Source organism: Mobula hypostoma, chromosome 17, assembly GCF_963921235.1.
Source record: "Mobula hypostoma chromosome 17, sMobHyp1.1, whole genome shotgun sequence".
NCBI classification, from domain to species: Eukaryota; Metazoa; Chordata; class Chondrichthyes; order Myliobatiformes; family Myliobatidae; genus Mobula; species Mobula hypostoma.
The window spans coordinates 24,697,474-24,713,050 of NC_086113.1; the positions used below are offsets into that span (position 1 = coordinate 24,697,474).

Genomic DNA, 15,577 nt, shown 5'->3' on the forward strand with positions numbered 1-15,577 from the left:
ACTCTTGGCTAGTGCCGTCAACTCGTCCATTTTATTACCCAGCAATCTCACATTGCCCATAATGAGAGAGGGAAGACACGGCTTATAACTTCTCTTCTCCATAAGGCTCAGTTGTCTCGACCTGGTCCTCTTTCCTTGCCTTTTTGATCCCCCTCTGCATCCTCTGTGTTTTCCTCCAGATTTCAGCTGGGGTGTCCACTGCTCTGTTCGCTAAACTGGCCGGCAAAAACGCAATCAGCTGGTCCCTGGAATAAACAATGTGACCATACTGCTCCCACGCTAATGAGACGTGTCTGAATGTAACTATTTCCAGCGCTAAAGACCCAAATAAAACTCTCTCCACCAGCATGTTAGAGAGGGTGCAGCTTCAACGTGTTACCGTGAAAAAAAATACAACAAATAACGCAAGTTAAAAAAGTAAGAAAACTAGTCGGAACGGCTGTAACAGGCTACATACACGACCGGATACAAAATCCTACAAAAGGTAATGGATTTGGCATAGAACATCATGGGTAAAACCCTCCCAACCACTGGGCACATCTACATGAAACATTGTCATTGGAAATCAGCATCCATCATCAGAGATCCTCACCAGTTAGGCCATACTCGTTTCTCAGTGCTGCCATCAGATAGAGAGTACAGGTGCCTCAGTACTCAGACCACCAGGTTTAAGAACAGTTACTACCCCTCAAACATCAGACTTTGAACAATAGGGGATAGCTATGCCCATTTAAGGACTCTGTTATATTGTTATCTCATGCTTGTAATTCATCGCTACTTATTTACATCTGCATTTGCACATCTGCATTCATTTACAGTTCATAGTTCCTGATGTTTACATTTTACAGTTACTGTTCTATAGATTTGCTAAGTATGCCTGCAGGAAAAAGAATCTCAGAGCTGTATGTGGTGACATGTATGTACTTTGATAATAAATTTCACTTTAAAATTTGAAAAATGGTAATCAAGATGTTAATTAGAATGTATTTCTCTTGGGCTCCATGCGGCAAAATTCCACCTAGTGTCAATGACAGTTGTCCGCAGACACTCAGCAGGCACCAAACCCATCTTGTTGGTCTCTCATTCATGTGTATGCTTGTGTGCTCACTGTTTACACAGCTTGGAGGATTGCTTCATTCAGCATCTTCTCTTCATCCACCATAACAACTAAGATCTCCTGGTGGCCAGCCATTTTAATTCCACTTACCACTCACATACTGACATATCTGTCCACTGCCTCCTCCACTATTAAATTGAGGCTAGGTGATGATTAGAGGAACTGCACCTCATATTTGGTTTTGGTAGTCTCCAACCCGACGGCATCAACATCAATTGCTCAAACTCACCACTCCCCTCCCCCCTAAACACCTTTGTTCTCCCTTATTTCTGTGGCTCTATTGCCTCCTCTCTTTCCTCTGCTCCACCCTCATGATCTGCTGATTACCAACAATTCCCCACCCCTTTCCCTTTATTCCAACTGGGCCATAAGCTTCTGCTGTCAGATTCTTCCTTCTTCAGATCTTTATCTTTTCCATCTACCACCTCCCAGCTTATTGCCTTATTCCCAATTCTCCTCCCCACCTCCCCACTTTCACCCTCTCATGAGAATTTATCCATCACCTGCCAAGTCATGCTCCCCTCTGTCACCCACCCTTTAATTCTGGTATCTGCTCTTGTCCTTCCAGTCCAGATGAAGGGGCTCAGCCTGATAAGTCAACTGCCAGCTTCCCTGCACAAGATGCTGCCTGACCTGCTGAGTTCCTCCAGCATTGTTTGTATGTTGTTGTATTCCAGCATCTGCCGTCTTTCTTTTGTCTTTGTATGTGTGGGCTGTACACAAGTTGAGCATTCTCAAGCTAGGAATGGTTATACTTCACTGTTCATAAATCATGAGCTCTTGAAATCTTGAAAGGCATTAAGTAAGTTCATTTTTATTTTTGAACCATTAAACCTCAGTAAGGCTAGCAGCAGTGCAAACTGACATGGGACTCAAAATTTGGGGAAATGGTAAGAGAGAGGAGAAATACTGGAGGGAGATCTGCATCAATGATTTTTTTAATGTACATTGTTGGCTTGAAATCAAAATTCCACTCATTTGAAAACAAGGTTGATTTCTAGATAGATTTTTACTTAACCTACCTATTCAGTCAATACTAAGCATAACAAAAAGCAACCCTTTTATGTATCAATCTATACTTCTGCAGTTTTAATGAATGTGAAACAACCTTGAAATGTAGAAAGCAATTGATAAATATAGAAGTGTACTAAACTCTATGTGTGCTGTGGAAGTATTCAGTTTAACAGAAACAAGAGTTTTAAATCTAAAATAATCATGAGCACTGAATGATATTCACTGGAACGTTTCTCATACACATCGCTCAGTAATGCATATCACTCATTTAGCTCACTGTTTTATAAGACTCTTTGTCCTGATGCCAACAGGTTACTCTGTCAACCAGTAATATTAGCCGTGCATTACCTCATTCTGAGATGCAGCAAAAAGATACTCATTGTGGTGTCCCTGCTGTTAATGTTACACTACCCCTCTTACGCTTCTGTTGAAGTTGTCAGAAAAGATTAGATCAAAGGGGTGATAAAAGGAACTAAACTAACACGGGTTGCTGTGAACTAATGCAACAAATGCTTCCTGGTCCCAATTAGAACAGATGCAATATTTCAACTGAATGGTGGGATGGTGTTGGTAGTGGAAACAGTGCAAAATTCAAGTGCACATCCAGAACCACATTTATGTTTTTGAACAGCATGTAGAGGTATCCTATTCTTTTAACGGAGAGATGGTGTGCACAATGAAAGTGGGCAATCTCAAGTAAAATCCATAGAGATGTTAAGAAAGACATTACTCACTAAGTACTGAAGTAGTGCACTTGCTGGAAAATAACACCATAGTTCCAGGACCAGATTTACAGTATAATATGCTTTTTCAGAGCAATGTAGAAGCCAAAGTAAAAAAAAATCTTGGAAGAATTGACGATTCTTGCAGTACTGGGGAGATCATGCTGACAATCCAGTACAGTATTAACAGTATGCCACAGTTGGAGAGAAGCCCCTCCATCTTTTGGATTTGATGTTAACTTGTTTGATTCTCAGTCGGGTGCAACAGATCCCACAAGACAATTTCACAGCAAATAAGGGGAGGTGTCCTCAGTGTCCCTGCCAATATTTACTCCTTACTCAGTATGACTATATGAAAAAAAAATCTCATCTTTAAGTTCTCACTCTTCGTGGGTTCCTGCTGTTCTGAAATTGTCTCCTGTATTCCATACATTACAGCAGTCACTGCACAAAAAGGAATTATTGCTCTTCAAAGACTAGTCCTTGATTTTGAAGGCCCTGTAGGTGTAGTAAAAGTATGTCTTTTTATGAGATATTCATTAATTATATCCAGTAAAGAAACACATCCAGTGATCCAATGACTATAAAATATATAAAAAAATAGACACTCTTGCAGTAAAGTTGTCGTCTCCATTCCCTGTGGATTGTCCATAATTTCCAAAACATTGTATCTTCAGTACTATTAAAGTCCACCAGATGTTGTGCGAAATTGCAGTTGAATTCAGGGGACGTGCATCAATTATTTAACCTAAAGCATATACTGGATTGCACAACAGGAAATTGGTGAAATAAGATTATCCTGGATGCAGAAATGTGTAGGCAATAGAGATACAGAACAAAGCAAGGCTTTCAACAATTTGGAAGAGCACAAACCCAATGAAAAAGCAAACACTTTGGAAAGTAGGCAACTAGAAATATTCATATAAAACCTGGTGCATTCAGAACTAATGGTGCTATATTTCATTTGGTTATAATCTGATAAATAAAGAACATGTAAACACAAGACCCTTATGCATTCTTAATCATTCAATAAGAACATATCCAACATAGAACAGTACAGAAAAAGAATAGACTCTTCAGCCAACTATGACTGTGCTGACCATGATAAAAATTTAAATGAATCCCATCTGCCTGCACTTGATCTATATCCCTCCTTCCAATGCCTGTTCATATGCCTGTCATGAAAAGAAGTCTTGATAAAGGGTCACGGCCCGAAATATTGACTGTTTACGCTTTTCCATAGATGCTGCCTGGCCTGCTGAATTCCTCTGGCATTTTGAATATGTTGTCCAATCTCTCTTTACAGTGAATACATTCAAATTCAAGTAACATCCTGGTAAACCTCTTCTGCACCCGCTTTAAAAACTGCCATATCATTCCTGTGATGCAAATCCTCCAAATGTGGCCTAACTGAAGCTTTATACCAACCAATGAAGGCCTGTCACATTCTTTAACACCGTATCTTTATGTGGAATTCTGGAAATATCTGCCGGTCAGGCAACAACTATGGGAAGAGAAGCAGAGTTATATTTCAGGGTGAAACTCCTTTGTCAAAAGTATCTCTATCTCCCTAAATTCTCAGTGCATCCTCCTCACATAGCATACTGAACTAATAAGGGTCATTCACAATGGAACAATTAATGGTAACCATCATCATGGTGCTTTATCAGTCCTTGTCCTTACTGACATCTCTGTGACCTGATAGACCACATACTTCTCCAACATATTGTCTGGGTGTTAAAACCAAATCCTTTTCTCCAAATTTCACCAAGACTTAAAGCAGATTTGCAAAATTGCACAATCTTTTGAAAAAATCATCTGTTTGACAAAAAGACAGTTTTTCTTCTTTCAATAGCACATAGGAATAGAAAGAATTCTGGTCATAGATCCTATCTCTTGAGGTCTAATTGCTCTATAGCTCCTTGAAAAATCTGATAAACAATGATGATAGATCTTCATTACTTTCTCATTTGGAGATGATTACATTCGCTAAAGGAATATAATCTTTCTGTTGTTGGTGACTTGCATGAAAATCAAACATCTTTGTAAATTGTGCTACTTCTAATCAAATTCTACAGTGTCCATGGTATAATATATTGATCATCCCTTCAGTGGGCTGTAATTTGATTACATCAAACTATCATCAGTAGTCCTTGTGACTTTAAATAGCTCATTCAGAGCAATCAATCAATATTGCGACACATTTAATAATTTCTCAGTAAAAGACTCAAGGAAATGATTTTAATCACCAGAATTCTGAAACTGCATAGACCGCTTTCAATTTTTAATCATGTTAATTCAAAAATTAAATCCATTCTGATGAAACAAAACATTACAGTCTATTTTCTTCATTGGCCTTGAGAAATGGTTCCAAATTTGGGAAGATGTCTTGTTCAGATTTTGATGAAATTCCAAGCATTTTTTGAGATTGAGTTTTAATTCAAATCCACTCTCTATAATAAGGATGAAATGCTTCTCTCTATTGATGGAAAGATGTCTGAGATAGAGATAAATTTCATAATAAAGAGCACATGAATTAATTAACTACAATAAAATTGCTAGGTCAATTTATAATCGAGGCATAGAAAATGACATAGGGGCATATTTTTAAAGTTCTTGGATGGAAGTTGGTACAAAGTGGGTGTCAGGGTTAAGTTTTCCACAAAAAGAGTGGTGGGTGTGTGGAATGCACTGCCAATGATGGTAGTCGAGGTGGATACAATTGGGTCCTTTAAAAGACTCATGGATAGGTACACGGAGCTTAGAAAAATAGAGGGCTATGCGGCAGGGAAATTCTGGGCAGTTTCTAGAGCAGGTTACATGATTGGCACAATATTGTGGGCTGAAGGGCCTGTAGTGCATTCCAGATTTCTATGTTTTATGTTTTAAAATTGATTCTGTTTGGAACAGTAGGTCTTTGATTTTTTTTTTGCTACGTTTATTTGATGGCAACAGAATGGACTCAAAACAGATGACTTAATACAGAATCGTTATTGTATGGTTCATCTGTCCTGATTTTCAGGTGTAATTTCATTTAATTAGTCTCAGATCCTTCCCTAGACAGTCAATAATCTCATTAAAGTGAATAAATAACAATTATTGAATGACAGAGAAAATACCCAATCTACTTTTGTCTCTGGGTTGCTGCCATTGTTTCCTCATGCAACGCAAAATCAAAGGGTGAATTTGAGAAGTTATTTCCAGATAATGAAAGACATTCCGTGGTGTAACAGCTAGGAAGTTCAAACACCAGTCATCACTCTGGTTGCCTTGGAGGTTCAAGTCCTGAAGGTTTCCTTCAATAGTCATTGAGCTGCAACTTCTATTATCTCTTCCCCCTCATTAAACCACACACAATTCTGCTGATCCTATTGAAGAATATGCAGCTAGTCCACTTTGAGAACTCAATGGCATTATGTTTTCCAGTTGCTCGGGGCCAAGACAAGGAGCTCAGTTATCACCAGCAGCTTAACAGCTCAAAGTGAAAGTGAAGCAGCCAGTGGAACTAATCAGACCAACTGTTAACTCTTGGGGTGGATGCAAACAGATATTGGTGTTGGTGATTATTTGGTTGAACACAAGAACACAAGAAAATCTGCAGCTGCTGGAAATCCAAAGAAACACATACGAAAGGCTGGAGGAACTCAGCAGGTCAGGTAGTATCTAATGAAATGAATAAACAGCTGATGTCTCGGGCCAAGACCCTTCTCCAGGACTTTTCGTTTGCATAGATGATGCCTGACCTTCTAAGTTCCTCCAGCACTTTGTGTGTATTGCTGAGAATGAAATAAGTGCTGTTGGAGATAAATATGAGAAAATCTGCAGATGCTGGAAATCCAAGCAACACACACACACAAAATGTTGGAGGAACTCAGCATGTCAGGCAGCATCTATGGAAAAGAGTAAACAGTTGAAATTTCAAGCTGAGACCCTACATCAGAACTATAATTTACAGCAGGAATCAATAATCTATTGGAGGAGTCAATAATCTACTGGAGGAGTCAATCGATGGATTCAATCTATAGTTTACGGAGTCAATCTGTAACTGAGGGAATCAATCAACAGTCTGGGGACTGAGACATCAGCTATTGCAGTCTACATATGGTTGGTGGATTCAGTCCTCAGATGGATGAATCAAAATCAGCTGCTAGATTCAATCAACTGCTGGAAAAATCAACAATCAGTTGGTAGAGTCACTCAGAAGTTCATGATCAGCAGCAAGAGTTAGTCATGGAGGGTATACACATACTTGAGTCGTCAATCAACAGCTGGCGGAATCAGTCGTTAGCTGGAGCTGTCAATGACCGCTGGGGGTGTCAATCATCAGCTGTAGGATCCAATCATCAGGTGAAGGAATCATTCATCAGATGGGACTGTCAATGACTGCTGAAGGTTCAATCAACAGCTGAAGGAATTAGTTATCAGCTGGAGCCATCAATCATCATTTGCAGGAACCAATCATCAGCTGGAAGAATGAGTCAGTGACTAGAGATGTCAATCATCTGCTAAAGGATTCAGTCATTGGCCAGAAGTGTAATTGTCAACTTGAGGAATCAATTGGTAGCTACTGGGGTCAATACATAATTTCCTTGCATCATAGAAAGAGCAGCTCTGACTGTAGTGTAAGAACTGTCTTGTACAATTTGTTTTCTAATCACAGAGTTTCTCCAGATGCTGGAATTCCAGAGCAACACACGCAAAATGCTGGAGGAATTTTGCAGGTCAGACAGTATCTATGGAAATGAAAAACAGTCAACATTTTGGGTTGAGAGTCTTCATCTGGACTGGAAAGGAAGGGGAAAATGCCAGAATAAGAACAAGGTACCAGGGTATGAACTGGGGAGGGGAAGGAGTACAAGCCAGAAAGTGATAGGTGAAGCCATGTGAAGGGGAGAGGGATGAGGTTAGAACTGAAAAGTGACAGGCGGAAAAGGTAAAGGGCTGGGGAAGAAGGAATCTGATAGGAGAGAAGAGTGGACCATAGGAAAAAGGGAAGGAGGAAGGACAGGTAAGTGATAATAGGAGAGCCAGAGGGGGTTGGAGAAATTGATGTTCATGCCATTCCAGTTATAATGTTACTTTTCTCACCAGCCAGAGACATGATGAACACTAGAATGTCTGCAGGTGCTAGAAATCCAAAACACACACTCAATGATGAAGGAACTCAGCAGGTCAGGCAGCATCTATGGACATAAATAGACAGTCAACGTTTCAGACTGAGACCCATCTACAGGATTGGAAAGGAAGAGGGAAGACGCCAGAATTAAAAGATGGGGAGAGGGGAAGGAGGCTAGCTGGTAGGTGATAGGTGAAGCTAGGACAGTGGGAAAGATAAAGGGCTGGAGAAGAAGGAACCTGAAAGGAGAGGAGAGTGGATTTGTAGGATAAAAAGGAGGTAGGCACCCAGTAGAAAGTGATAGATATTAGTTCATCTTATATTTCCCTATGATATAGCTGATAGCCACCTGGCACTTCCAGCTTATGCTGTCTTTCAGAAAATACCATCAAACCTATTTGCCATATATTGACCTGTAACCTATTCTCCTTCAGCTCTGTCTTCATTCTGCTCCCATCACCTATATTCTGAATAGTTCACAAGAACCAATTAAGACATCAATCATCACGTCTTTGTGATATAGGAAACTGGAACACCAGGTACAACACACCAGGATTTACAATGGGACAGAAAGACAGCAACACTGCATGCTGCACCATGGCACTGTCCTGCTGGTGGTCAGTCGCTAGGCATGTCATTAACTAACCAGTGGATTCAATCACCGAATAGTTCCATCATCCAATGGAGGATCACAAGAAACTGGTGTATCCTAACTTTAGTAAGAGTAACTCATCAACTGGAGGAAAGAAATATCAAACAAGAGAAAAGCTGCAGATGCTGGAAATCCAAGCAACTCACACAAAATGCTGGAGGAACTCAGCAGGCCAGGCAGGGTCTATAGAAAAGAGTACAGTCAATGCTTCTGGCTGAGACCCTTCAGCAGGACTGGATTGACAAAAAGGATAAGGAGTAGATTTTAAAGGTGGGAGAAGGGAAGGAAGAAACACAAGGTGATAGGTGAAAGTGGGAGGGGTGAAGTAAAGAGCTGGGAAGTTGATTGGTGAAAGAGATACATGCTGAAGAAGGAGAAATCTGATAGGAGAGGACAGAAGGCCATGGAAGGTGTTATGTTCATGTCATCGATTTCTCGAACTTCCGGTAATGCCCCCACACCTTCACCATTCCCCATCCCCTTTTCCCTCTCTCACCTTGTCTCCTTGCCTGCCCATTGCCTCTGTCTGGTGCTCCTCCTCCCTTTTTTCCTTCCATGGCCTTCTGGCCTCTTTTCAATTCCCCCTTCTTCAGCTCTGTATCTCTTTCACCAATCACTAATCAAAGCTCAAATCCATTTAGCATTAAGTGATCCACTTGATTGGTGCCCTACAACAACCTGAAACATTAACTCCCTCCATACTAGCACGCCATGGCTGTAGTGCATATGATCTACAAAATGCACTGTGATTGTTCACCTTGACCATTTCAACTACAGCACCCAAATCAGCACCCTGACAACCAAGAAGAACAAATACACATGAGGCACATGAGAAAACCTCCAACAGATTCCCCTCTGAGCTGCTTACCTTCCCAGCTTAGAAAGTTATCACGGTTGATTTATTATTACTGGTCTAAATCCTGGAACCCTGTACCTGCTGGAACTGTGGGAGGACTTTTACAAGAAGCAACTTCATTTCAAGAAGGTGGTTCACTACCATCCTCTCAGTAACTATTAAGGATGAGCAATAAAGTCTGGCTTCAACAGTGGCAAGTCCCAAAAAGTGAACAAGTACATAAAATATAAATATAGAAAAATGAAATTCTGATAACTTTCTATAAGCAGCAACTCTGTATAAAATTCTTAACACTGAAATGGGTTTCCTAGTCCAGTACGATTTGTGTATATCTGAGCTTGCAAACATTATTGCTGTAACTATTATTAGTTCTTGGTGGAATCATTAATATCACATTGCTGCCTGAGTCTGTAAAACTAACATCAGCTCTGAAGAATGCCTGCAGGCCCAAAGTACCTGTGCATACATAAATCAATGAAATGTAAATCATTAAAGTTGTTTCTTTCGATAAACTTCATTACTGTTCAACCAAGACATAATCTATTGAAAATTACTTTCTCGTTTCTTCAATTCCATAAATTTTCTGATCATAAGAAGACAGTTTGTGAAACCAATAACAGAACCTGGAATTCGTAAAGCAATTTCTAATCCCAGTCAGAATGACGGCCAGGTCTGATGCTCCATTATAACATGAGGCATGGCATGTAAGTGCAGTCCAGTTAATGTGTTGATGAATCACTCCAATTTAATTCAGGGCCTACTTCATTAAAACAAGTTTTTTTTTGCTTCTAAATATCAAAGTTCATCCACAGATTGGGAACAGGTGAAACATTTTCAAAGAGTGAATTCAGGATTTTGTCAACAATAAGGAGCTACTTGGATAATAAGCATGAGTCTGAGATATAGAAAGCAAGTAGCTTGAGAAACATTATACAAGCATAGACATTTTTAAATTAAATACATATTTAATTTTCAACTCTTGCAAAGGTTATAAGAATAGATGAAATATGAGCTGGAGTCGACCAGCTGGGCCTTCACAACCACTTGATAATGTCATGGCTGAAATTTATGTTACTTTCTTGGCATGACCTTTATTCCCTCAATGTCCAAAAATCTTGCCAGCTCATTTTGGAACATTATAGCATCTGAGCCTTTTCATATTTCTGGGGGAGAGAATACCAAATATTACAACCCAAAATTTATCTTCATCTCATTCCTGAATTGCAGACCATTTGTCTGGGGAGGATGACCTAACTTCTTGACTATCTAGTTAGATGAAGCAGTTTCTTTGCATCTGCTCAAGTTCTTTAGCAGCTGAATTCTTCTTCCAAATTTGCAAATTCTAGAGAGTGTGGGCCTAGCCCCTTTGCATGAAATGACCCTCATATTCCAAGGATAATTACAATGGACCTCCATAGCATTGACCCCAAAGGGGTACATCTGTCTTTTTAAAAGAATCCAAAAACAACTTGGCACATTAGGTGTGAACTCACCATATCCTCAATTGTTACTCTTCTATTCTTGCCCTGGAAAAGAAACTAGCATACCATTTGTTTTCCTTCATACTTGTACTTGCATGTTAACTTTGTGTGACTTGTATTCAGAGACATTTAAAGAGTTCCGAATTACATTTATCTGATTTTCATATTTTAATAAGTTCTCTACATTTTTTTTCATTTTTCTGACTCTAGTAGATCATATTGCACATTCCACTTTAGATTGCATTTTCCGCTGTAAACAATTGCTTAATAAGACTAGACCAATATGCTTGTGTCTTCCTCAAATCCTACTTTGAAAACATGAATGTTGATTTGAATGGCAGAAACGATTAAGGCTCAGTCAAAGAGTGATCTAGGAAGGCAGAGAGGGAAAGGTAACAGTGTAGTGTAATGAGGGGTAAGGTAACACGATATTAACCTTTTACAGTGCCAGCAATCCCAGTTCAATTCCCACCACTCTCTGTAGGGCGTTTGTACGTTCTCCCCATAACCACATGGGTTTCCTCCACCGCTCCAGTTTCCTTCCATATTCCAAAGACATATAGGTTAGGGTTAATAAATTGTGGGCATGCTATGTTGGCGCTGGAAGAGTACTGTCACTTGAAAGCTGCCCGCAGGACATCCTCGAACTGTGCTGGCCATTGACTTAATTGCAACATGTTTCGATGTACATGTGACGAATAAAACTAACCTTTAAAGTTTAATCTTTAGCAACAATTCCCATTGTTACTGAGAAGGAGCAGAGTATATGAACATAAGAATACATCAGTAAATTAAGTCAGAATAAAGAAAGATGCCAAGATCAGATTAAGAGCTCCTTATTTGTATTCACACAGTATTCATAATAAACTCATTGAAGTGTTGACACAAATAGAAACAAACAGAAATTATCTAATAACCGGTACAAAGGCAGAGTTGACAGAAGTACAAAGATACAGATGCAGGTACTGAGATAGAAAACATTGTAAACACTCACCAAGTTGGGCAGTCTCTGTGGAATATAGTTAATGATTCAAGTTGAAGACCCAATATCAGAACTTAGCAATGTGACCAAGGCTGGGAACTATGGTGGTGTTGTGGTTAACACAATGCTTTACAATACAGGCCACCTGGGCTCAATTCCTGCCATTATCTGTAAGGAATTGTTACATTCTCCCCATGATTGTATGGGTTTCCTCCCACAGCCCAAAGACCATCCATTTGGTAGGTTAATTGGTCATTGTAAACTGTCCTGTAATTAGGCTAGGACTAAATCAGGGGATTGCTGAAGGGCCGGAAGGGCCTATTCCACACTGTATCTCGATAAATAAATACATATTCAGAGGCAAATGACATTAAAAAGGATAGTCAGAATGAACAACTTGTAGCTCTCTTATTACTTCATTTAATGACTACAATGATGACAATAACATAGTGCAGGAAGGTAAGACGTGAAATCAGTTTGAATGGAGGTAAAATTTAATGAGTGTAAGAAGATGCTGGAGAGAATTGCCATTCCACCACATCCCCACCCCCACCCTGACCAACTAATAGTTATGATGTAGGACAAAGTATAAATAGATAAATAATGGGGGGAGAGAGAGTTTTAAAAGTTATTGTAATAATTGTGGGTGATCATAATTATCATATGGATTGGTGAAAGCAAATTGTCAAGGGCAGCCTTGAGGGCAAATTCACAGAGTGAATTATGAAATACTATTAATTAATGACTTCTTTGTAAATTTCCTTTAGAAAGGGTAGTATGGTTGAATTGTAACTTTAGTCTCAGGTTGAAAGTCCTGGGTCTAAACTAAGTTTCCTAAGCTTAAATAAAGGCAGTTGCAACAAAATAAAGAAAGAATTCACTAAAGTGGAATGGGGAAATAGGTAACATGGTCAATCAGCAGTCACAGACATTTAGGGAGATATTTCATAAATGTCAGCAAAGATTTATTGCAGTGAGGAAGAATGGTTTTATTTGAAGGATATACCATCCATGGCAAATTAATGAAGTTTAGCATGGTGTAAAATTGAAAGAAAAGACATACACTGAGTTGAAGATTAGTGGTAAGCCAGAGGATAGTGAAATGTCTGCAAAGCAGCAAAGAGTGACTAAAATAATTATAAGAGCTGAATGATAGTGCAAGAGACATCAGAAATAAATGGTATAGAACAAACCATGCCATCTTTTATAGGCGTATTTAAAGGAACAGAGAAGCTAAAATAAATATTGTTTCTTAGAGAATGACACAAGAGAATTAATAGTGGGAAATAGAGAATTGAAAAATATTCAAAATACTTACTTCAGATTTGTCTTATGGTAAAATCTCCAAAACATCAGATATCAAGTGGTTTTAGGGAGGAAGGAACTTAAAACAATCTCTTTCTCTTGAAAAAATATGACAAGACCCTTGGATGTGATAGTCTGCACCACTGAGTCTTAAAGGAGTTGGCTGCAGAGATAGGTGCATTAGTTTTAAACCACCGATCTACTGTCCTTACCCTGACTAGCCTAATTATGTTTCAAGGTCCACTTCAGTATGGTTGATTCTTAACTGTTCTAGTAATCTAGTAGGCCATTCCGTTCAGGGACTGACAATCAATGATAACTTTGGCAATAACACCCACATTCACTGAATAAATGAGTAAAGAAACAAACTGGTCTGTCCCACACGGTCTAACCATAGAAATCGACATTATGGGAGATCCTTTGGACAATGGAACATGTCTTCCAAATATCCTCTTACTTACTTCTGTTCTCGAATAAAGCGACAGAAATTTTTATGGACTACTTGAGACGAGGACATATTATATGCTACCCCAGCACAATGACTTGAATGAATGACTAAATGAATGAATGAATGAAATTCATTTCGGTCAGTACAAACATAACAAAAAGCATTATTTTCGACGATGACTTTATAGCGATGATTTCATGAGACAAAATTAGAACAAAAAAAAAACATAGATATTCTTTAAAACAGACCGAAATGGTGTAGGCTGAAGCTACAGCTTATTACGCCTACCTCTCTTACTTATACAACAACATATTTGCATCAATCATCACATCAAAACAAAAAAAATCATAATCTTTTAACACAGAAGCCAATTCCAAGTATCATTTATTTACATTACTCCCATTCACTTTAAATCATGTATTTTATATTTGTTTATTAAATTATTTTAAAATAATTTTTTAAACTGTTAAGTGTGGTGCATTTAGTTTAAACATCTAAAAGTAAGCTTATAGCTGTTTTGGATAGTCATTCCAGCAAAACAAAAGTACAAAGTCTTCCTATCTCATCCAGTTATTGTCCCTATATACTCTCTAAATGGATCGTGCACTATAGAAAAACAGAGATGATCAAAATTGGAGACAGACTATTTTTTTCTGTAAGAGTTCTTTTTTTGTCTTTTTAATTGTTCTACAGTGGCAAGTGTGCGAATGTTTCCCTTCTTCATCTGATGATTGCAATCACTTTCTAATCTTTGCAGCTTCAATCTGTGGAAAATCACATCTATTGTTCAACCTCCAATTACAAACCAACATTAACTGCCCAAATGCCTCAAGATAATGGAGGTAGCAGATGCCTAGATCCCTCCAGTCACATAGTGTAGTTGCTTCTTCAGAGCTTTCAGGCAGAGTGCTCGGGAACTTAATCCAATGAAAATGAAGTAACAGCAATATAGTTCTAAATCAGCATGGTGTGGGAGTTGAGAATTTGCACAGAATAGTGTTACCATGCACCTTCTGTTCTTGCCTTTTTGGTGGGGGGATGTAGCTTTAGAAACTGGTGTCAAAGAAGCCTTTTGGTTGATTTCAGTCCATCTTCTTTCAGTATTTTGGGAGATGAAAATACACCTAAACACCAAGAGCAAATAGCATTCCTCTTGGTGCTCCTACTTTCTGCTAAGCTTAATGTGGGCCAAAGTGCTAATTCCTTGTCACCTGTTTTGAACTATCTTCTCAGAATAACTTCACACAAACCCTCCAATATCTGAGAACTCAAGCTTTATAAGATCTAACCACAAAATATGTAGCTATCTCATTTATTCTAGTTTAAAATATTGCTGTTTTACTTTGCCTGTCACCTGGGCTTACTATTATGAAACAATTAAGTGCATTTAGTATTTGTGAAAAGTACTTTTATGAATGGGCCCATGTGATAATGAGGATAATGTGGAAACTCACTGGTTTGCACATTAAACCAATTAATGGACAAGCAGCTCCAATTTTCACTGTGTTTTAAGACAATGCAGAGCTTATTACACTATTGAAGGTTCCTACTTTTCTACTAAACTGGTTCAAATGGATACACCTACACTGAAAGTTATGGGGATATATTCACGCTGGATTACCAGCATTAAATACTTGCCCAAATATTAATCACCATTTATATTTAACTCTGTGCATTCACGTCCAGCTGGGGTTGACTGTATAGAGGTAAACACAAACAGCAGCTAATACTCAGACAAGTGATTAACAATGGGACACAAAATAAATTTTGTTTTCTTGTGTCTCAAATTTTAGTTTCATGTGGCTCAGAATCAGATTTATTATCACTGACATAAGTCATGAAATTTATTGTTTTATGACAGCAGAACAGCGCAAGACATAAAGG

The 15,577-nt window shown here is 38.7% G+C and overlaps 1 long non-coding RNA gene across 2 annotated transcripts; it reads right to left on the reverse strand.

Annotated features, from left to right (window-relative positions):
- Nucleotides 1-1,967: 1,967 nt before the first annotated feature.
- LOC134357902 (uncharacterized) lies at nt 1,968-13,430 on the reverse strand. Of its 2 annotated transcripts, XR_010020751.1 has the most exons (4): nt 13,259-13,430; nt 10,971-11,003; nt 7,942-8,036; nt 1,968-7,586 (listed from the first exon to the last, which is right to left on the reverse strand). It is a non-coding gene; the product is annotated as an uncharacterized LOC134357902 (long non-coding RNA). The 2 variants fall into 2 exon arrangements; XR_010020752.1 differs by lacking the exon at nt 10,971-11,003.
- Between the last annotated feature and the right edge of the window lie 2,147 nt (nt 13,431-15,577).